At 43.1% G+C, this 24,520-nt stretch overlaps 1 protein-coding gene across 1 annotated transcript in view; it reads right to left on the bottom strand.

Annotated features, from left to right (window-relative positions):
- Window positions 1-24,248, bottom strand: part of HTR1E (5-hydroxytryptamine receptor 1E) — a 34,642-nt gene extending 10,394 nt beyond the window's left edge. The window contains exon 1 of the mRNA XM_064710105.1: window positions 24,142-24,248. The gene's annotated coding sequence lies outside the window, so the exon portion shown is untranslated. The remainder of the gene's footprint in view (window positions 1-24,141) is intronic.
- Between the last annotated feature and the right edge of the window lie 272 nt (window positions 24,249-24,520).

Here is a 24,520-nt window from a genome sequence, read left to right as displayed (position 1 = left end):
AGTCTGCCAGGCAGCAACTAAGATGAAGATCCATCCATAACAGCTCCCAGAAACATTTTGGCAAAGCAAAATAAACAGCAGTCACATTCACTTTAAAAAATGCCAAATGAACAGTAATTCCAGCTGTAGAGACCAGGCTGTCAAGGCACTGGAAAACTGGTGCTGAAATGGTCCCCTGTTTCTCAGCTGGGAATAGCAGAGACAGCATCTTGGTGTTTGCAGGAAATACAGAACCATAGAAAATAGGCAGGAGGGCTCAGAAAGAGAGGGGTTCACTCTATTTCTTCTGAAAAAAGTCTTACTTTAAAAACTGGCACCAGGGACAAAATGTTTCAGTGTCCCCTTGGTCACTAACAGTGTAGTCTCTCTAAGTAAAAAATCTTTGTTTCTCCTTTTGAATAGGCTAATGAAAACAAAATTCATTATTCAAACTCATTTTGAATAATGTTTACTCTTAAAAAAAATTCTTGACTTCCCCTGGTTGCATTTATGTGGAGAATGGAAGAACTGTCTACAGACCTCCAGATCCATAGACCTCTATGTAACTTTTAAAATGAGTTATTTTGAAGTTTAGTATCCTTTGAACTAATATTCTGTTTTGTAACTAGAAACAAAACTGCCTTGTAATGACTCTCCTCCCATGGTCTGGAACAGAAATCACGCAGAGCTTGTGAAATTGTTGTAAACCATGACTATTTTGCTGGAGCAAAATCCTATGTGGGAAAACTATTTTTAAAAAAGAATCCTTCATTAGAAAGAAGTCTGTTTCATTTGCAAACTATTAAAGCACCTCACTGGAACATCTTAAAAACTGAGGAGGAGAATAAGAGGACTATGTCCAATATAACTTGAAAGAGTTGCTGTGGGAACAGTTGGGTTTTCTTACATGCTGATAATCCTTATTTTTACTTCCTTGAGTTGAAGATCCCAACACAGTTTGCAAGCCTAATACTTCACATATTGTACACAGGCCTGGCAGGAGGCACAGTCCATTGCCTCATTTGCTAGCACCTCCAGGGAGGCAAATGCAGTTTGTGACTAGGAGACCATGTAAAGACAATGGGATTGACTTTTTTGCAGCTCCTGCTGGCTGAATGCTGAGTCAGTTCTAGAAATTCAGCAGCACTGTAAGCTGCCCATGAAGTGGGTTTATCATCTCGAGGCATGTGCCTGAAATCCTATTTAATCTTAATTGTTTTACAGTTTGAAGAAAACCTAAATATGATTCTAAGGGTGCAACTTTGTAGGGAAGACTCATTCTCTATGGTGAACAGTTACTACCTAGCCACCTTACCTGTGCCACCTGTGGCTTTAAAGACCTCTATTGTAATGATTTGGGCTCCCAGTCTTCGCTTTCCTAACTGAAGAGCCTGAGCACTCATTCCTCACACTGATGAGCTGTGCTGCTGTTCCTCATACAGAGGATAAAGCTTCTGCACGTACTTTCTACAGGTGCTACATTATTAAAGATGCTTAGGTCTCATAGGTCACTGAAACCCTGGTCCATAAAATCCCCTACTCTCTTAAAAAGATAGTTAAATAATAGCTTCCTGGTGCATAAATCCCTTCTGTGTATCAGTATGAAGCTCCTAAATTAATTAGCTGCTTTAGGGTTTCTTCTGAGGAGTGCTCTCAGGCTTGGAGCCCTGCCATGTAGCACAGCATGAGTGGCAGGGTCAGGAAACTACTGACAGGAGCTGAGTCTGCTATGGTCTGTTGTAGTTCTGATGCTTTGCATTTGAGTGACTAAGTAGAAAGGGAAGCATCTGCTTTTCAAGGTCTCCCAAATGCATTGAGAGAAAAACTTTAAGAAAAATCTGCACTGAATTCTCACCTGTGAATGTATTTTCCATCTCAATTTCTCATCTTGCTGCTTAGAGACATGTCAAAGACACACAAATATTTACCGATGAATATCATTTATTCAGCTCTGGGGAAATGGTGCTATTTGCATTTATGTGGAGACTATGACTTTATACAAGCTAAATGTCACTGTACATGCATTGTTTTTCTAGTCAATATTTGTTTCTTGCTGCTATTCTATGTCAGGAGACTGATGTCAATGGAGTTTGTTTAATCTTCACATGACTTGGTTCTGTACACAACTGCTCTGCAATTCATAAAGGCCTCAAATGAACAAATCTGACAGACTAAAACTTAGTAATTCTTGAAGCTTCATCTGAGATCCTTTGAAATCGATGGAAAAGTTACCATTGTGAGCAGAAAGATTTCAGATTAAGCCTTAGTGAATATCCACCCTATTTTGCACTGATAAAATAAAGGAGATGACTCACACAATGGCTCTAGACTTGCTTTGAAAGGAATATTCTGTGTGACTGAACAAATAGTTTTATTGTAGCAGAAGGTGCTGTGGGTCCTTAATCATGTAGGAAAATGTCTCATGTTGGAGAGAAGCACTGGGCTGATGGCACGAGCCTGCTGCCTGGCACTGTGAGCGTGGGATTTCCATCTGGGCAGTGCGCTCGCTGCAAGCACAGGAGAAATGAATTACTGACATGTGCTGTACAGCAACATAAAGGTCAAGGACAGACTCGTGTTTAGTATGAGAAAACACTTCTTGTACAAGCCCTAGGTGCAAACCCTGCTGAGGCAGAGACATTCAGATATTAGACTGGCTGAGCTTTGGCTTCCATGGTGGCCTGATGCACGCTCAGTTTTCCAGTTGAAGAGGGTCCAAAGCTGGTGCCGTACATTTATGGCAGTATAAGTTTGTATTTGAACTGAACTCATGTTAGCATTACATTCTTAGGGCAAATGCTCCAGAGGCTGGGCCCTGAGCTGTGATTTGAAAAAAAATTTCCAGCTAATTGTGGTCAGTAGATCCTGAAAAATCCCATGAAAAAGAGTTCCTGCTTTTATTTCTAGAACTTTGCTGTTGGTAGTGGAAGCCAGGAGCTGAGCTGACAGCACATACAAACAATTTTTTGGTTTCCCAAATAAAATAGCCACTGCAGTTCCATAATTCAGGGCCTTAGCAATAGCCATGTCTAGCTGTAGCTTTCATAGGAAGATATACTTTTTCCCTGAAACCCTTGCAATACACACAACCAAGCTAAAATGTTTACTTTTGTGAATTGCTAGGAATAATTAAACTACGTGTCTGCTTTTGGAGACTTTTAGTTGCAAATAAGCTCACATGACTGGCACTTTAATTACTTATCTGGAGCATCATGTAAATACAGAATAAGCAAAAAACATTATGAAAACTATTCAATGTCAACTGTTTCAGACATGTCATTATTTGAATTAGTGATAATTTGCTGTCAAAAACCATAAGCACACTAAAATTAACCCACAGATACAACACATATATGGAGTAATTACAAAATTTCACTCACTACAAAGATTGAGTTGTCCTTTAGCAGGTGCAATAAAATATGATGAATCAAAGTCTGTTGAAAGTAGTATACATTAAAGTAGCAGGAATTGGTGTGTGTGATGTAGGAATAAAAAGGGCAATGCCCCTGCTTTTCAACTACAAACTGTTTATACCAAATTTATGCTTTCCCCTTCTTCAGTGAATTGATTATACTGAATACAGAAGACTGTGGTTTATGCTAATAACATTTTATGATGACCAGCACAACATAGCCCTTTTAACCTGAAAAATGCTTATGTGACCATTTGTCCTGCCCTGGGTTGGATTTTGCTGCAGCAGTTCACACTCAAAACAATTAAGATATCTTAATATTATGCTAACAAGGACAGGGTCATGGGAAAAAAGAATTGACCATAATTCCACCTCAGTGCTCCTCCAGGTGCTTCTCTCAATGGTAGAAGACTGATTTTAAGGGCATAATATATTTCACACCTACTCTGTGCATTTCAAATATTTTTTTCTCACTAAGAACAATATTAATTTCTGGAATAAACCAGAATACTTTAATCACCAGCACAAGCAAAGCCTTGATTTATTCTGCCTCACAAATGAAGGGGGAGATGAGGGAATAGAAGATGTTTGTCTCTTTTGCTTTACGAGACACCTGCTTCAGGAAGCTTGGGTAGATACAGGCTTGGGTAGAACTTATTGTGGGATCAAAGGTAAATATAGCAAAGTGTCTTAAAATTCATCAGTTCTATAACATGAAAGCAGCATACATTCTCTAACTCATACAGGCACTAAAAATGTGTGCACTGTGTATGTTTTGTACATACAGTACCACTGTGAAATTGAACAACCAGTATGTTATTCCTTAAACACCTAAAGAAAGTCCATGGACCTGAAGATCCTCATCAGTTTGAGAATTTGGATTCTAATCATGAATGCCACAGCTGCGCTGACTCATCTGACCCCCAGTTAACAAAAAGAAAGGAGCTGACATTGCATGATCTCTGTTCACCCCAGAAAGGGCTGGAACAACTCTTTCACAGCATTTGAGGCTTCCTCATCCCACGTGGGAAGAGTTGCTGCTGTCTCACTTCCTTGGTTCTGTCAGCTTTGCAGCCGATACCCAGCCCAGCATTACCTGCAGTGGGAGATGCTGGGCAGCATCCACACAGACACCACCTCTAATCCTTTCTGAACAGGCTGCCAGGCCCAACACCCCTCCTGCTTTGTGAATTGTGCACACTGCTCACTAGGCAACACTTCTCTGTCTCTAAAGCAAACATATACCAACCTGGGTGACATTAACTGGACAGAGTTAGATTCTGAACAGGATGGTCCTGAAGATTCTACCAGGCAGAAACAAATCTCCTCTGTAAAAACTTGTGCAGAGTAAATATTCTTCCTTCACATAGCAGAGTCTCTAAGGCATTGTACCAATGAAACAGAGCAGACTTTGGGTTAAGAAAAGGAGCTACTGTGATTCTGTGTCACTGCTATCTGGGTTTATTTCTGGGCTTATATGGTACCACTTATGATACAGAATTTACAATTCAGAAGTCACCAAAAGAGAATATGTCCAAAGGAATGTGGAACTCTGACAGGCCTTTGCAGGAGCTCTCTACCCCTGCTGGAACATCTCCTCAGCACACTGACCCCAGAGCCCAGGGCATTCTGTTTGTCCTGTCCTGCTGAGGACTTCATCAGTAAGTTCAGGGCACTTTCTGCTGGGAGGTGGTTCTGGCCCTGCACCACCTGCACACACTGAGGAAGGACATGAGAGGTTCAGAGGCAGACTCTGACATGTAGCGGCTGTCCCCTGTTATCTTTTGTCTCCAGCTGCAGCATCCTTGGTAGCATTGAGCTGCAAAATAATTAAGTTAGAAAAGACCTTTGAGATCCAGTCCAACTTTTGACTGGACACCACCATGTCAGCTAGACCATGGAACTCAGTGCCATGTCCAGTGTTTGCTTAAGCAGTTCCAGAGACAATGACTCCACCACTTTCCTAGGAAGCCTGTTCCAAAGTCAACAACCCTTTCTGTGAAGAAATTCCTTCTAATGTCCAGTCTGACTCACCCCTGGAACATCTTGAGATTATATCCTCTTGTACTGTATTTGTGGGGTGCCCTGTGGCAGGAATGAATGATGGATCTGACTCCATGTTCTCAGAAGGCTAATTTATTATTTTATGATACTATATTATATTAAGGAATGCTAGACTAAACTATACTAAAGAATACAGAAAGGATACTTACAGAAGGCTAAAAAGAAAATAATGAAAACTTGTAACTCTTTGCAGAGCCCCAACACAGCTTGGCCGTAATTGGCCAACGAGTCAAAATAATTCACAGCAGAAACCAATGGAACAATCACCTGTTGGATAAACAGTCTCCAAACACATTCCACATGTGAGCACAGCACAGGAAAAGCAAACGAGATAAGATTGTTTTCCTTTTTCTCTGAGGCTTCTCAGCTTCCCAGGAGAAAAATCCTGGGCAAAGGGATTTTTCAGAAAATATAAATGTGACACTCTTGCCCTGTTGCAGGTTCCCTAGGAAAAGAAGCCAAGACCCACCTGGCTACAACTGCCTGAAAGGAGGTTGTAGAGAGTGATAATGTCATCCCTGAGCCTCCTTTTCTCCAAGCTGAATAACCCTCCTCCCTCATATGCTCCTCATAGTACTGGACCCTTCACCAGCTTGCTCCAGTATCAAGAAGTCCTTTCTAAGGTGAGGGCACCAGAACTGGACACAGCAGTTGAGGTGCAGCCTCACCAGTGCTGAGTGCAGGGGGCTGGCCACCGTCCTGGCCCTGCTGGCCACACTGCTGCTCATCCAGGCCAGGCAGCATTGGTTTTCTTCACCACCTGGGCACACATGGTTTCTGTTGAGCAGCACCCCAAGGTCCTTTTCCACTGAGCAGCTTTCCAGCCACTCTTCCCACAGCCGGTAGCACTGCGTAGGGTTGTTATATCTGAACGGCAGGACCTGGCACTTGGCCTTGTTGAATGCCATATAATTGGATTTGGCCCATTGATCCAGCCTCTCCAGATCCTGCTGCAGAGCCTTCCTACCCTGCAGCAGATCCACACTCCTGCCCAACGAGGAGATGGGTCATGTCTCTGCTGCCCTTTCCCAAGAGACCTTTAATCTCCTGAACAATCATTTCATGTGATCCTTCACATGGCACAACATACTTGCAGGAGAGGAATCTGTCTTTTATGTTTGGAGAAGGAGGTTGAACTACATGACCTCTGAAGGTCCAACTTACATGACTTTTATGATTACAGCCACTGCCACACTTCTATATTATAAGAAAATACAAGAGGGAACCAGCCATCTAATCTTATTCTAGTTTAAATAAAAATGCCTACCTACCTAGGAAAGTTTTTTTAGATAAGAGGCTGTATCTGGGGGTGGCCAAAGGCTGGGTCTTCCCTCTTCCATGCCCACTCTTTGTGGGGATGACCAGGCCATAGGTCCCTTGTGGCTCTCCCCATTGTGCTGAGGGCACTGCTTCACATCGGGACGATAATTGAAGATGAGAAGCAGCCAAAAGCTCTGGAAGCATTGCACTGCCTGTTGATGCACAGATGCTGGTGACACAGACACTGCTCAGCTGGCACAGCATTTCTCAGAGGTGGTTGCAAAAGGGAGGCTGAAACCTGGACATCTCCAGGTTATTGCAGCAAATTAAATATGATGACACTTAATAGACAGTTTTATATGCTCTATTAACTCTATTAGACTTTTGTATTGGAATAATTTATTGCTGGATTCTACACAGCACAGATATAGTTCCAAATATCCTCTGATTTTGTTACTTTGCAGAGGCCTTAGCCTCAAAGATACATCCAGTAGGAGCCAGTAGGAGCTGAAAGTTTATTCTGGAGGCTGTCCCAACCATGTCAAAGGAGCAGCTATAGCCCTTAGGACTAGCTGTCTTTTGTCATGCTGACACAGTTGGCACACTTGTTAGGAAACACCATTCCAAAAGAGTGTTGAAGTTCTGTGAAGAGTGTCCAGCAAGTTGTGCTTTTCTCAATGACCATGTGTGAAGTATTCCATGTTTCAAATCAGTTTGACCTGCTTCTCACCCAGCAATCTCCTGGAGCAGCACTGGTTGTAGAGAAGCTGACCTCTTGCATACTCATGTTGGTGGAGTCACTGTCTGCTTCATCTGTTGCTGAAGGGTGACAAACACGCCCGAGGGCTGAGTGCCTGCAGGAGCAAGGTGAGGCAGTTCAGAAGTTTCCTGTAGGTGTTTCTCTGCAGTGGTGTCACAAACAGGAATGCTTGTGCTGCTCCTCCTGCTCCTCTGCACTGAGGCGGTGCAGGCACTCACCTTCAATGGACGATTCCTCTTGGATGAGTTTGCTAATGGCTCCACTTGTGTCACTCATGAAACTCATCTTCATGATTTCTGAAAGACCCCATTAACACTGCATTAGAATCCTGGTGGCTTTCATTCACTGAATTATTTAATTACTTAAATTTTTTAAGCACATCAGAATACCTTTTAAGTCAAATGTGACCTTCTGGTCTTCTTTAAGAGGGCCTGACCTTGGACATGCTTCAGGAGGCTTTTGCAGCCTTGCTTCTGTCTTCACACATGCTCTTACTGCAGCACTCGGCCTTGCACCTTCACAAAAAGGTGTTGTTGAGGGAAGCAGCATGCTAAGTGGTTTTCTTTTTTGTGATTTATCCAAGTGCCTGTTTGCTCCCACATGCTGTGAGTGGATAATAGCAGTTCTCAATCAAAGTTAAAATTACTAACGCTCTTGTCTGTGGAAAATTTAGTGCAGGAAAGAAAAAAGGTTAACGATGCTGCTATACTACCAATCTTACTACGGTTTGTCTTCATCCCTGCATCTTTGTGAGCATTATTGTATTGACAGGTTATTCCACTTGATCTCTCTGCTGAAACCAGTGTGAGGCAACTGTATCTGACATTTTGTTAAGATGGTGAAACTACTATAAAAAAAGCCATGTAAACAGAAAACCAATGTTTTTTTCCTAACACTATGTTCATCATCCAGTAAACACTCACAACTCAGCAGTGTGCTGACAGCACAGTGATTAGCACAGAGAATTACTCCATCCTCCTCTTGAATATATGCTTACAGCAATAAATTTTGCCAATGTATTTCCTCATAGCTGGAAGCTGTTGAAATTATTTGGCACAGGATGTTGGGGTAGCTTAAAAAAAATAGCAACAACAGCAGCAAGTCTCACTTCAAGTTACTGACACTTCACTGTCCATCTGCAGTTCTGTCATATGGAGGCAACGTACCATCATTTCTCTTTTTCTAATTGTGCTCACCCCAGTGTTCTTTTGTGGCACAAGTTATGACTACTTTTTAATTGTAGTCTGCTACAACCTTTTGCCAGTGTAAAAGGGCAGAGAGCTGATCCTTTCACTTATATATTCTCAGTTGTCTACTGAACACATTTAATTTATGGGAACTGGAAAATGGGACAGCATTAGGGTTTCATATATTCATGTACAAAAGTCATTTTTAGTTGAGATAGATGAACTCTGATGGATTACACAGTGTCAAATTATACGCTTCAAATTATATGGTCTAGTGATGGAGTGGTTTGACCAGGTCATGCTAGACTCCTTATCTGAAAAGGTTTTATATCAGGCATCTGAAACCACTCTTGGGTACTTAATCAAAACCAGTCTGCTTTTTAGGGGTCATCAGCATGCACAGACCAGTGCCTAAAAGACTGTCTGTACGGTGAGAGTACCTCAAAAGACTGCTTACTAGGTAGTCTGGGCTCAAGCCACCCTTTTGTGTGCCTGGTCTCTGACACACTGAAGCCTCCAGCAGATGGATGAAGTTACCTTTTGGATGCCTCATGCCTAGCCAGAATCCCACTGAATACTGCAAGTTCCCTGTGGTGCTTTAGAGAATAATTAGCAAGTTTCCAAGTTTACCCTTAAGATATAGTTGTGTCCAAAAATTTTCCTCCTCTGCATCTTGGATGTCTTCAGTGTGCCCTTGTGTACTTACCCTTGTGCTACATGGAAGCTTTGCTGTCATGCTGGCTTATGTTCTCCAGATATGCAGACACGTGCCCTTGAAATCAGTCCATATCTTTCTTTCATAAGACTAACACAGAGTTCTTGGCAGATAGTGGAAAAATCTCAATTTTCACACAAATTTCGGAATACTCACTCCCAAATCTTCCAATTTCAGTCTTCCCAAGACTCCACATTTGCTGGAGTCTTGCTGCAACACAACCTTCAGCATAAGCCTAACATGAAACGTGACAGTACTTCCAGAGGCAGTTGCTGGATCTGCTGTCATGCTGAAGATGAGACACATGCTTAGTTTCCAGTGAATCACACTCCATGATTCCTGCATAGAACCAGCACAGACATGGGCTCAGGGCTAGCAAGTAAGGTGCTGCCCTAAGCCCTGGATCTCTCTGGGTGTGCCTGCCTTAGGAGCCAAAAAGGAAGCTAATTTAATGCATGTGATCAGGCACTCAGACACTTTTTGCCTTAATTATATTTACATAGGAGTAACAACAAATAGAAGGAAAACTGTTCTTATTAGCACAGCTTGACATTCCCAGTGCATTAGCACATGAAATGATCTGGTGACAGAGTAAATAAGCCACAAGTTACTTTAAAAATGCTTTTACAACCAATTCTAAGATATTTCCATCTCAGAAGTGACCTGAATTGTGAACTATTTGCAAAAACAACCCCATCAACTAAAATGAGAGTTTCAATAGAATCATATAAATGTTTCAAATTATCAAGTTAAAGTATTCAGCACAACTTGATTCAAATATGCCTTTTCAATTTCATCTAAGGCCCTACGATACCTGGACTGTCTCCACAGTATAGCAGCCAGGAGTAAGCATCTTGGCAGGAGCCTCTGCTTTTTCAGAGGCAGAACAGCTTCCCTGCTGAACCCAAAGGTTTTTGAGAGCCCTTGAAGAACACCCAACTTTGTGACCCTTCTGGAGGCCCCATGGACTGAAGCTGGATCTTGTCCAGTTGTAGCAGTCGCAGAACCACAGAAAGGTTTAGCCCTTGGAAAATTGAAAAGCCCTTTAAGGTCATCCATTTCAACCATTAACCCAGCACTGCCAAGTCCAACACTCAACCATGTCCCTAAGTGCCACATCCAGATGGCTTTTAAGCACTTCAAGGGACAGCAATTCCACAACTTCCCTGGGCAGCCCATTCCAATGCTTGACAACCCTTTCAGTCAAGAGATTGTTTCCAGCATCCAATCTAAACCTCTCCTGATGAAATGTGAGGCATTTTCCTCTTGCTCTCTAGTTTATTACTTGGGAGAAGGGACCAACATTCCCTTCCTTTCAGGTAGTTAGTTGTACAGAGTGATAAGGTTTCCCCTGAGCCTCCTTTTTTTCCGAGATAAACACCCCCAGCTCCCTCAACTGCTCCACATAAGACCCTTCATAAGACCCTTTTGCTCCAGACCCTTCACTGGTTTCTCACTACTCTTTGACTGAGTCACAACAGTGATTTAATTTTGTCCCACCACCTCCCAAGGTGTCATTTGGGAAGGAGCTGGCAATCTGCCCTGGACATCTGAACAGCAAATCCAGGCAGGCAGAAATGGGCCACATCAGGGTACAGCACTCTGTGAGACAGCTTCTGTGGCCAGGTGTGCTGGCAGCAGGGCACACTGCTCCCACTGAGTTCTGGATTAAGACTTCAGCATCTCGATGGGATATTATGTACTTTTTATTGCCAGCTTCATCTTATATACCACCAAAGCCAGTATTTAATTTAGAACAGCTTTATTCAGAGATATTTAACCAGAAAGTATCTTAATCTGGAGGTGTGGGAAAAGAGATCATTTAAAATTTCTTTAATTCTTTTTCTGGTTATTTTCAGCAGTCCTCTATTCAAAATAACTTGGAGCTATGCATAAAGGCTGATTATAAAACCTATCTAGGGGATTGAGTCACACAGCTGTGCATTTAAATCTCCTTAAGCATGTTTCAACAGTCTCAAACACATGATGCTAAATTGGAGATGGGATTTTTGGATTAGAGATGGTGAAATGGGAGAGGGAGCACCAAGGTTAGAAAGCAAGTGAAAGTGTGACTTCTGCATGGGGCTGCAAGGTTTCATCAGGAATGCTGGCTTGGAGGAAGGATCTCCTTGGGATCCAGGAAGGATCTCCTGAGAAAACCAAACAGCACAAACTGCATCAGGCTCTGTGAAGCTCCCCAGGATGTGTGCACTAGGACAGCAGCACCACTCTTAAGAAAGCATATTTTGCACCTGAGGAGCTCAGAGTTTGATTATTTAATACCTTTGGAAGAAGCTGCTGATGGCATGCTCTGCTTGAAAGAACTGCTGTCACCTGCAGGAACAGAGTTGAGACCCAGAGCTTCATGATTAAGCTGAAACCAATACAGTAGAGCTACCTTTTCTTCCTGAGACCAGGGCTTATAGCTTTGCCAGATTATTTTGACTATTTTCTCCACCCCAAGGATTTTAACTTTACTTTCTACAATACCTTTTAGCTTGGAAACACTGTTGATTTTCTCTTGCCAGAAAAAAAAAAAAGAGAGGGAGGAAAAAAAGAGTTCATTTCCAGACACTTGAGAGTATTGGAATTGTTCAGGTGCTGAAGTCAATGCAAGGCATCAGCTGATAAGTGGGAGGCTTAAATGTTAAAAATCTCAAGGTAACAAGACAATGATTTGAAAAGGCCTTCTTTCTTCCGATTACTACTGAGAAAGGATGATATTACAGTGAACCTTGTTAAAATGGAATATTCCCAACAGAGAATAATTGATGTTAGTGCTACTGTCAAACTGAAGATCTGAAGAGGACTAATTACATTTTCTACTAGGAATAACTTTCTATTTTGTCACTGCTTCGACTGAGCAATCCCATTAATCTCAAACATCTGAATCCCAGATCCTCTGCCTAATTTCTGCCGGGAAATAGCAAAACCAGCACTATATAAGCAACAGTGGCTGGATTTGATGCCCTTAAATCAGAAGAACATGTAAAAACATTCTAACACAGTCTTCAATAGCTTGTTCTAAGGAACATGCAGGTAGAAGAAAGCAAGCACCCATGAAGCTGGTGTCTAATGGTGGTTGCTGGTTTGGCTATTCACTGCTGGGACAGGGAGCAAGGGATCCTATCCCCACACTCCTGTGTGGGGCTTTGGGGAAATGCATTGGGCTAAAAATGGGAGCTCAGAGGCTCTGCTTGCTAGTGGGAAATTTATCTTCCCTCCTGTCTCACTGTCACTAGCTCATGACAGGAGCAATGTGCTCTCCCTCCAGCTTCATGTGGCTTCTATCCATGTTTCTGTTTGGTCCTGGCTCTGCGATTAAAGGAAAGCAGCTGACTGCCTCCCTTGAGTGTCTCAGCCTGTTAAGTCCAAGAGAGGTGCATATGCTCTGCCATTGGAGAGAGCACATCAAGAGAAATATCACCTTGTGGTACATTGTATCAAGAGAAAGCATCAGCTAGAAATGAAGGGCATCAGCACATCATCTACACAACTACAGCAGCTCTGAAGTGCTCCAGCAGTATTCCCTCACTGGATTTTTACTCTATTCCTGACTGCTTCTTTGTGGGAGTGTGCATATTCCCTGACTACATTGCAAAGAACAAGAGAGAAACTGGAGGAGCAGTTTTCAGACAGAATGATGGTTGTGTCTGCTCTCACCATGGCTGAGCTCCCTCCCCCTGGGGATGAGTGGTGTTGCTGCTTGCAAACAGTGACCAGGCATCACAGGACCAGGGGAAATTGAAAAAAAAAAAGCACAAAAGCCCCCAAACCAGCACTTAAGGAATACTGGGGTGGTTGAAAATCTCACCAAAGTCAGAATTCTGGAAAGGCTGAAGAAAATCAGGGCTGAGCTCCCTGCCATCTATCTGACCATCCTGGAAAGATGATGCATTGAGAAACCTCAAGAACGGTAGAACCAGAGGGTTGGTCCAACTGAAGTACACCAGCAGGATTTCTCCTTCAACCAAACCCAGGTCCTTTCCTTTTTTATAGTCCCATAAGCAGTACAAACAACAGCAATACTTTCTAGTAATTGAAACAACAGCTATTAAAAAAGTGAGCTGATGTTGAATATATCTCACTTATGAGGACATTAACAGAGTTTGCAAGGGCCATTAAAAGAACAGAGCTCACTTTTCATCCCCCATGAAACCACAAGTCATGGTTTTTTTCTTTGCTAGGTTACGTTTGGAACACAAAATGTCAGAAAAATGTAAGGGTTTTTTGAGTCATAGGAAGTAGTTTTCTTTGCCTGGATGACATTCATTTAAATAAAGAGTCTACAGGTGAAGCGTAGAGATCTCGACATAATCAGAGACATTCTGGTTCTTTCCAAAGATGCTGGTTACATCCACATCCACTTGTGAATTCAGTGCAAAGGATAATGCAACCAGGAATAAACGCTGGCACAAAAAGGTTAACACTGAAGGGTAACTGGAAGTAGGTGATGCATCAACACATCTGCCAAAATTGAATATGAAGGATAGAAAGTGTGCTGGAAATGGCTTCAAGGAAAATTTATGCCTAAATAAGCTGACAAAATCAGCAATTTAGTATTTTTTAGCACATCTGACAGGCTTGTAAGAGAAATTGAATATAATTTTTGAGGAAATGATGGTATTAGGTAAAGAGACATAATTTTTGAGACCTATTAACAGTCAGTTGTCCAGGGACATTTCTGAAGGCAACGTTGATTCCACAAGAAGCACTGACCATCTGGATATTTCCAATGACTACCTATATCTCTGTGCATTGACACTTCAATGCAGGAATGCAAGGAAACACCTAGGAATTTTGGTCATTTAACTCCATCATTTTAGGCATGGCTAGATGGCCAGGATGTGGCAATTATCAGTGGACAAAACCTGCTGATGGTTTTCTTACTGGTTGGTAATCACTGCCCAAGGTCTACTTTTACATGCATTGTGTACTTCAAGCTCCCTTCAACCCTGTAACAACCTTTTATTTCTCCCCCTCCCCCTGCCCTTTATCTGCCAGAAACCATTCTAGCATAAGTGGAAATTCAGACTGGTTGATTTTTTTCAGAATGATTTTCATGATCACGCAGAATTGCTCAGCCTTGTACTGCCACAGTTTGAGCCACACATGCAGGATTTCATGCTTCATGGAACAGCTTAAAAGCACACTATCTAAAATGGGCCAAAATTACATCAGCGTTGGTGCTACTGTACTGGATAGTGAAATTGTTTAAAGGTTGTTACATTAAAAGTTCCATTAAGCTATGTGTTGTTGAATCGAATTTTTAATGCCTAAAATACTAAAAATAAAATTACCGTGCTTTTCTACTGAAGATAATATTTAAAAACCATTATTTTATAAGCCAGTTTCAGAGAAAAAACATTTTTTCTGAAAAGAAACCATGGTATCATCAGTATCATGAATTAAACACACAGAGAAGAGAGATTTTACATGCATCCAAAATATAGCTTCTGAAAGAAAGATATATTTTTCCCCCCTCTTGAATAATGCCCATTGTGTGCCTGGTTAGAAAGCGATAGCTTGGTTATGAAATAATGGAAATTTTATCCAAAATGCTGCCTGCACATTAAAATCATCCCACAGCTGACACAATGCTGTCTGCAAGCTTCTGGGCTATAAATCTATCAGTAAATAAGGACCATATTACTGTGACTCCTCATGTTAGGTGAATTTCTTATTAAATGGCTGACTAGAATGTGCTGTACATGAAAAAGAGAACATCAAATTAAGCTGTGCTGTAAAAATTAAAACACAAGATGAGACAAATGCTAGCCTCTGCATTTATCTGTGTGCTAACAGCTCTACTGCTTGCTGTGGCAACAGCCTGTGTGGTGAGAGCTCTACTGCTTGCTGCTGGCAGTGGTGCAGCTGGAGGTCCCAGGGCACAGCTGCACAGCAGGGAGAGCCAGCAGCATTTTAAGGGACATGCCTGTATGTGTTTAAAGGAATGTTCCTGTACGGGGCTGATCAGTGACACAGGAGCTGTCACACCTGGGGCACCCACAAAGCATGGATGCAGCTCAATGTCATTCACTTGTTGGAAACTGCTCTAGTTAAGGTGGCAAACTCTCAGGGTTCTCTCCATCATTTGAGTCTGGCTGCTCTGGAACCACCCTTTCAATCTGTATTTTTTCCCCAATCCTCCTCTGACGCCAAGCAGAATCAGTGGCAAGGGATGGCCAGGGTGAATACAAACAGGGATCAATGAGACATTTGTCCCCTGGTCACAAGCCTTACTGAATGGTGTGGAGTGGCCAGCAGATGGTGATGATTGTCAGCTCACTCTGTCCATAAGGAGAAGCTTCAGGATCATTTTAAGTGTGGCAGCCTGGATCTCATACACAGGGTATGCAAAAGCTCCAGTACATATGAATATCTTTAGGAAGAGCCTGCACTTGGACCCAGTCACACCTTCTGAATTCCCCAAACTATAAAGGAGACAGGATAATAGAATTTTACCTTTGAAAACTTTCTCCACAACCAAAGAATAAAGTAAATAAGCTTAAGAAAAATTAAATGTTTTAATAGGATGTGGAAGACATTTAAGTAATGTTTTCTTCCCTATCTGATTATATATTAAAAATTCATTTACATGCTCAGCAGTTCCCAGACCTCTATTGGCTCCAGTGGACATGGACAAACCCCCAAAGCATGTGCAGTGAATTTGTAGAGATAGCAGGAACTCAAGAAAATTGGCAGGATTTTTTTCTTCCAATATTTTGCTGTGACTGGGCCAAGTCCTTGCTTCTCCCCTGGCCCTGGTGCCTGGACCTGCCATGCTCTAGATTTAAGATTTCCTGGTAATGCAAAGTGATGCCTCAGCATGAGCCTCAAGCTCATCTTCCTCCCTGAGCCTGGGTGTCCCTAAGGCTTTTCCAGGATGCTCTCACTTGTTCTTCTGGCTGCTCTTCATCAGCACAGGGCAGAGTTCTCTGCTAGCACTTATTAACAGGAACAGTCAGCAGAAACTGCAGGATTGTAAGTTTCCAAACATCCATGCTGTGCTTTTTGACAACAAGTGAAAACACTTACAAATATCTCCACCAGTAAATCCCAGCATATTTATCACCCACCCACATATCAAACTTGCCTCAAAGCAAGCTGTGCTTAAGTCTCTAGTGTATCTAATTTTCTTTATGTTTTTTCCTCCTCTATGAAATATGACAAGTATTCTCCTTTTTTCTTTTTTTGTGTGTGTTTTTTTTGGTTTTTTTTTTCTTTTTTTTTTTTTTTTTTTTTTTTTTTTCTAGTGAAGTGTCTGCAACCACTTCTTCCATTATCAAACTTGGGAAACAAGCAATCTTTACTTTTGTATGATATGTATTCACTCTTAGCAGCTTAGTATGTATGTTTAATCATAAGTCAGAGCCTAAAACCAACAGTGACTGAAAACTGATATTTTGACACTAAATACTGTAGCCTTTCTAAGAGACAACTGGACTACACGAAGTCATTAAGAAGTGTCAATTTCCATTTAATATGAGAAGGTTTCAAAGCATATTTGACACAATTGCTTGCTGGAAGATCTCTCCATTTTGTGTGTCCTTCACAGACACTTCTGCAGCTACCAGGGAGAAAAGAAAATCTGTGTTTTCTTCAAACTCCTCAGGGCAGAGATCAACATAACAGAGATCAACATAAGAGATTAAATGTAGGGCTGGCTTCACTTCTTTAACAACAATAATAATAATACTAAAAATAAAAATAGAATATAATAATATAATAATATTATTATATTCTATTTTTATTTTTAGTATATTATTATTATTATTAGAATTATAATATAATAATACTAAAAATAAAATAGAAATTTCCCTGCTTTCATGTTCCAAACTTCTCCACAAGTAGGAGCAGCTAGGACTGTAGTCTTTATGCCCAAACAGCATTTTGGACCCCTCAGATCCCACAGAGGCTCACTCAGGCAGCACAGTCCCATCACAGAAAGTCTTCTTCAAGCACAAATTGTAAGGATCTTAGATAACTACTGTTTCTCATACTATAATGAGAGTTTATTACTATTTCTTACTAACTTTTTTTTGTTTGTTTTGTTCTCCCCTGTTAAGAGGAGGGCTTTTTCTTCTATGTCTATATGTTACCTGGAAAATATCCAAAGAAGGAAACCAGAGGCTCCCTATTAGCAAAAGGCTTAAATAGCTAATGAGACCTCCCCCAGCCCCTCCTTGTGTTCAATGGGTGAATTTTTGAGGACCCATGGGAGGAATTCCAACATGGACAGGATGATTGCTGTTTCTCAGAGGAACACAGTGTGCTTCAATACCCCTGAGAGCTCTCTTAAGGCTCAGCAAACAGCTGCTGTGTGAAGTGCAGCCCAGAGAAAGGCTCAAATACACATACAGCAGGAACATGCAATTGTAATTCAGGTGAATGTTCCTATTCATACCAGCCCAAATGTATAATTTGTCCAATTATTTAGGAATTTCAGATCTTTGTTTCAGTCCAGTGAACAAAACCAGTAACAATCTGGGCTGTTAATTCTGGAAGATTATGCACAGTATAATTTGATTTTAAGCTGTCTTCACACTGTGAAGTTGACACTCGCACCATGCAAAGCAGTTTTATCAAATATTTACTGCTCTGCCAGAGCACTTGCCTGCTTTATGCTGGCCTCTGAAATACAACAGCTAGAAAGGCATTAGTCTCACCAGGAAGAGAAAAGTGGACACTTAACTGTCATGACTCAGGGAAACATGAATTGTATGGAAAGCCACCTGAGCAGTGACAGCTAACACAGCAAGCTGTGTCAAACAGAGCTGGGCAGCGTGTACCCAGGTGGGCTGCTTCACTCTGGTCAGACTGTTCTGATCCTAACAAGCTGGGCAGAATCAGTTGGGAAATATCTAATAACCAAAACAAATGTGTGCCTGCTTGTAACTCATTTCAGACCTCACTCACTTTCCAAACCGGATGTGAACTACTCACCTCTTTCAGCAATTTAAAAAGCACTTTGTTTTAATGTCCTTTAATGAAATGTCATTGAAAATAGATCAAAATTAAGTTATTTGTGGTATAAACATGTGAATTGTGCCTGTGTTTTATGATCACCCACACTCATTACAGGGTCTTGCTTGGCAGCCAACTTAGGTTTTGCACCTTTGGATGTTTTGGGATATGAAGCTAGGACACAACATGGATACAGGTCTGCTAAGTTCCAAGTATTTCCCCTTGTGCAGAACTTCACACATATGAGAAATGCTACTACTCAAAAGCATTACTACAAGAACAGAGTAGTTCTCTGTTCTTGCAGTAATGGGAAGCTGTCCAGTTTAAAATAAAGATATTATTTGACTGGCAGTCATTGTGTGTTTGTAAGTCAGGACAACATACTTACAGCTCAACAGTCTACAAAACTCTATGAGAAAATGGAAAAATTTTCATCAACAAAACACTTGAAGCAAGGCACAGAACATTCAATTCTGTGAAACATGGAATAGTGGAATTATCCTGGCAATTTACATGTGAGCTCTGAGTCAGTGCTTTCAGGCAGGGAATAATTCCACATATGCATCCCTAATGAAACAGGATCATAAATCTTTCTGAATGGTGCTTTTCAGTTTCTATGCTTGGCTTCAAATTTGTCTCCTACAGGAAAGACATTGGAAGACAGGAGCAGCACAGTGTCCAGCCCATGGGACACTGTTCATGAGAGCATTTTCCTATGTGGGACCCATTTGTATGGTCTTATCCTAGTTGGAAATGGGTATTTATATGAGTATTTGTAATGGGCATTAAAAAAAAAGAAAAGAAAAAAAGGACAAAGGAGCAGCACAGCAGGGCAGGTAGCAATCTTTGCCTGGGGTAGCAGATAGCCTGGCTTGCTTGATTATAAAAAAGAAACAAACAAAGTAAACCAGAACCACTAAAACCTTAATAGGAATATCTGTCTAATTTAGCTTGTGGGGAGGAATACATTAAAGTAAATAAATGTGTAGGTCTGTAACTATCTTGCCTTTTTATGCTGCTTTATGCTATAGGTATAAACCAAAATCTTTCCAAACAGATTAAAAAACGAGGTGGATCTGGAGCTAGTCAGTGTATTTGGGCCCTGTCAAAAACTGTGGGATACTGCCACAGCACAGGCAGCTGCAAAAGCACCCAGAGGCAAAAAGTGGGTGTTTGGAGGGACAGGAAACAGTCAAAGGCTCAGGCAACTCACGCTGGGACAGGGGCTGTCCATCCTGGAGAACTGGATGTGTGTTACTCCCCTCCTCTGAAAGGCTCTGCCAAAGAGATGCCACTTCATCTGAGATGTGGGCTCAGGGAAGGGATCATTCCTGGCCTTCCTTGACTTCTAGCTCTTAAAAGAGCATAAATTGGTAAATCAACCAGTAGCAAAATTAGAAGCTGTCAGCATGATATTCCTCCAGGATCTCTGTACTTGGAAAGGCTTGCAAGGAAAAAGGGATAATTCTGCAAGTGTGGTGTTAAAGGTCTCAGTGCATCATGTTCCCTGCCAGGCTGATGCCATGGCATTTGGCCAGAAGTGTAAAGGAACAGGGCTTCCAGTGGTAGTAACCAAGTGACAATGTTGGGGACTTGCAATACACTGCCCCCCAAACATTTTAAATTGCATTTGATAAGCTGCTGATACTGATGGTACTACTGTGTATATTTTGATAGTGCCGCAGAGAGTGAATGATGGTTTGGGTGCCAGCAAAAACTCCATTTTTAGGATCCCAGACAGACCCCTGGGAGATCATGGGTGACTCTGAAAGGCAATTTAGGTAACTAAATTGCATTTCAGGGTCACCCATGCTCTCCCAGGCTGTCTGAGCTTCTGCAACAGATAATACTTGACTTGTCTGCTCCCAAAAGAGAGGTCCCTCTGTGCCTTTCTGCAGGAATGGGGCTGGGCAGGAAGAAGCTGTATCCCATGTCCCACAGGCCCTTTGGGAAGGGAAGTGCCAAGCAATGGGTGATTATGGGTGATGGAGAAGGAGACTCTGGCAGTGTGGGTGGTGTCCAGAGCAGAGGAGTGGACACGTCCCCGGCCCCCAGCAGTCACCGTGTGAGGTGTTTCCCTGCAGATCCAGGGAGAGAAGGCTGACTATGTATTGCCAAGAAGCTGGGCAAGAGGATCCAGCCAGCAAAGACAACTGGCATTTAGAAAGCCCTGTACATCAGCCACAGCCTTGGCCACTGCCATATGTAAGATTAAGCCTTGTCTTCAATAGGGTGGCCTTACTTTCAGTATTTTGGCTCCTTGTTCCCATGCTGGATTTGAGGAAACTGTAAGGAAAAGGATAGTTCCACATGAGCAGAGGAGTTAGACGTTGGGGCTGATCAGCTTGTTTATTGTGTTTCTAAATAATGTAGAGACCCAAACTTTGTTTTGCCCAAGATGACTTTGCTGGCATGGGACTAAAGAAAAATACCCCTTTGTAGGAGTAGCTCCCTGTTACAAAAGCACCCTTGCCAAGTGCTACCCAAGCCCAGGATATCTAAGGATATACCCTGTCACTCTTTCAGGGTGTTTCCTTGCCTGGATAGGAGTACAACTGCTGCTTCCCTGTAGGAAGTTTCTCAGCAGGTCCAACTCCATGGTTCAGGGGGGCTTGAGTCCATACTGGCTGCACAGGGAGCAGGTAGCTCCCTTCCTTTTGGAACAGACTTACAAATCTGGAGGCCACAAACACGTCCTGCTTCAGTTCACTCTTGAGGTTAAAGAGCCTGATTAATCTCCCTCAGGCCACGTTTCTAAGCCCTTCCCTGCACCCTCACCAGGTAATTGACAGCTGTGTCCCAAGTGGCAGACTCCTTCAAACCCCACCAACATCGAGCTGTGGGACCAAATCCCACCACATATTTTGCAGATTGCAATCCTCCTTGTGCAGCATGGTGAAAGGCCTGTCTTTCTCTCAGCACTGCTTTTTTTTAGTGGCAGAAGTGCTACCAGGCAAGCTGGTTTCCACACTACATTTGTGCAGCAGATTATTCCCAGCTCAGCATGATGCTCCCTACCTGGCCTTCCTGAACTCACTTCTGCAGATCACTTCACCCCAGCTACATTCAAATTCTGACCTCATCTGCACCTGCTGAACTTCCCACCACAGTGGCCTCCACAGACCCCACATTTGTTACTGCCAGGACTGTCAAGAGCCCAAAATCTTCTGTGTAAAAAGGTTTAGAAGGGCTTATCCACCAGCTGTTTGCAGAAGTAAAATCTTGGGCAGGTGTTTCATTTTACACAGGCCAAATGCTGTTGAGAGGGCTGCTCATAAATAGACATATTTACATAAACATGTGGAGAAATAGGTTCTTGCCTTTTTAATACACTAGTCACTTTACAGAGGAGACCCAGAGAAATATTTTCAGTCAAGTTGTGCCAGGGATTAGTTTGACAGACTTAATGTAATTAGATGAGTGGAGTTTGGCCTGGTGACCTTTTTCTTTCTCCTGGTGTACTCCGTGTGTTTGACATTCCAAACAGCTTTCAACTGATTTAAGGCTTTTCTTGCCGTTTGCATTGGGAATTTTTTCCCTCCCTTTTTAATATCCGAGACTGCTTCCTTTGTGTCCTGCAAGAGATCCTTATGCCTTAAGCATATCATTCTTACAGGAAGGCTATGCTAAATCCAAACCCCTCCATCAGAAAGGGGCTGCTGCCAGTTTCCTCTTTACTTACTAATGCAATTGCCAGCAAGGGGCACCAGGATTTCAGCAGAAATACCAGGATCAGGGAAACACAAAGTTTAAAGCTGGCATCCACTGTCTTTAGGTGGCCACTTGGTGAAGCTAGTGGGTTTTACAGAGAAAAGCAAAACCCCAAAACTGCCCTCAGCATCAACAAAGGCACATTATCAACAGCAACAGGCTGAAGCTCAGAACAGCAAACCCAACACTGCCTCTGTCTGTACGCTCCTGAAGTTGTTAAATAACAATACAAGCAAATACATATCTTAAATTTATTAAAGTTCCTAAGACAAGCATGTTTATCTGCATCCTGAAAAGAATGGGAAGATATCCAAGGATACAGATTATTTCAGCATGGACAGGACTTTGTCAATAGAGGAAAACCAGGGAACAGTTAAATACAATTTTCTCTAATTTCATAGGAATCCTAGAGTACCTCGTAGAAGAGTGAAGATATTTAGAAATAAATGCTACTCTTTGGACATTTTAATTATATAATGCTGTCCTTTTTTCATGCTGGCAAGCGCTCTGGTTCCTGAAAATTATCTATGTATCTGGTGCCTGACAATCTATGGTTTTGGTGCTTATAAATGAATTTGAGATCATGGTTTTTAGAAATAAGAGCTTTTCTGTGTGCTTTTATTTTTTAAATTGGGCAGATACCATATGTGCCCTCCCAAGTCCTAAAGTTTGAGACATGACTGAAATGCAAAGGTAGACTAAAGCCAATCCATGATCATGAAGGGATATTGGCTCCTAGGAGATTGCAATCTGCATTTCAAGACAGTCAAGAGCTGCTCACTCTATACTTAGATACTTCCTAAAAAAACCCGGGAAAAATCCACAGGGCTGGTGATTATCTAGTTCTTGTGCAGAGAGGCTGACAATGATGCTCAGTCCACGTTTTCCCTGATTTGGTCTGCCTTGAACTTTTGAATGAGTGTGATTCATGCAAGTGAATACTTCAATGAACAGTACTTAAGCCCTGGGTTGGGGAATCACAGAAGCACATTTGCCTTCAGCCTTGCCTTTAGCTTCTGAGTAATGCCACTGAAGCTCATAGTATGTAAGCCCTCACTTGAATTTAACAAGCACTTTGCTGGGTTGATGCTATTTTTACATGTCTCTCTATGGGAAATTACTGCATCATTAGAGGTGCAGATTTGGTGTGTCTTTCATTTTTCTTTTTCGTAACTTAGAGCCCCAATTTTTTCAATGTATGATCTCATGGCAATTCCAATCCTTTGAAACTGAATATTTCTGATTTTTTTCTGTAAGATTCCCAGCCACCAAGAAATAGCTAAATACAGATTAAGTGCCTTATGCTGTCAAGAGCATGTTTTTTAGTCGCTGTAGACCCAAACTTAAAGTGTAAGGCTGGTTACAAACAATAAAATTAACTAGCCCTCGTCTCTGCTCGCCATCTCTCTAGATACTGAAGGACTGTACAGCCTGTAGCCAAATGAAGGTCTCGATTCCACCTGCTGCTCGTTTTGAGTCACAAGGACTATCAGGTAGATGAACAGCTCAACACCTGCATTTCATGCCCCCGGAGGTCCATTCCCGCAGCAAGGAATACAGTCTACCTCGTACAGTACTGAGAATAACTATTTTCACATCCCGTGCATCATTTCACCATTCAGCCCCCACTCTGGTGTGAGAAAGCAAGGGGAGAGCACTGACCTTTTTACCTACTGAGAGGCGCTTTGGAGAGGACCTCGCAGCACAGAGCAGAGGCGGGGGATGCCCGGACAGCCCGGGAGCGCGCTGCTCACCGGGGCCGGGAGCGCCGGGCGCGGGGGAAGCCGCGCTGGGTGGGCTGCGCCAGCCGCTCGCCCCTCTCCGAGCTTCCCGCGGTACCACAGCCCCGGGCAGAGCCCCGCAGCCCTCAGGGAGCCCTCCGGGACCCGCCTCAAAGCTCACGAAGGAAAACTTCACGGTTCACAGAGAAACCATAGCCAGCATCTTGCTGTCCGCACGCCGCTGTGCTAGCGGGGCTCCCCCTCGCAGCCGCTCCCCTCGAGGCAGCAGCGGGGAATGTCGGAGGAAGCGCCCCGCACACTCCCGCAGCTCCCTACGGGCCCCGCACGGTCCCGTTCCTCCTCACCTGAGCTCCGGCTCCTGTTGCTCCTGCCGGGGCTCTCCGCCGCGGGGAGGGGGCCGAGCTCCGCCGCCTCCCCGCAGCGCGGCAGCCGCCAAGTGCCGCGCTGCCCCCGGCACGGGGATTTATCGCTGGGCGGCCGCGGGCGGGGGGAAACGCCGTGCGGAGCCACTTCGGGGCGCGCCGCCACCGCGGGCACGGCCCGCTGCTTCCCGCCCCCTGGGCGGGGGGAGCCGGCGGGGTCGCGCCGAGGGAGGGGAGGGGAGGATGAGGATGAGGATGAGGATGCAGCAGCTCCGTTCCGCTCCTCGGCGGCAGCAACACGGCACCGCCCCCTCCCCGCCGCGCCTGCCGAGGAGCACCTCCGCCTGTCCGCCGGGCACAG

Source organism: Zonotrichia leucophrys, chromosome 3 (assembly GCF_028769735.1).
Source record: "Zonotrichia leucophrys gambelii isolate GWCS_2022_RI chromosome 3, RI_Zleu_2.0, whole genome shotgun sequence".
Classification (NCBI taxonomy): Eukaryota; Metazoa; Chordata; class Aves; order Passeriformes; family Passerellidae; genus Zonotrichia; species Zonotrichia leucophrys.
Note: the sequence above shows the minus strand (reverse complement) of the source record. Positions and strands in the feature narration are given on the sequence as shown.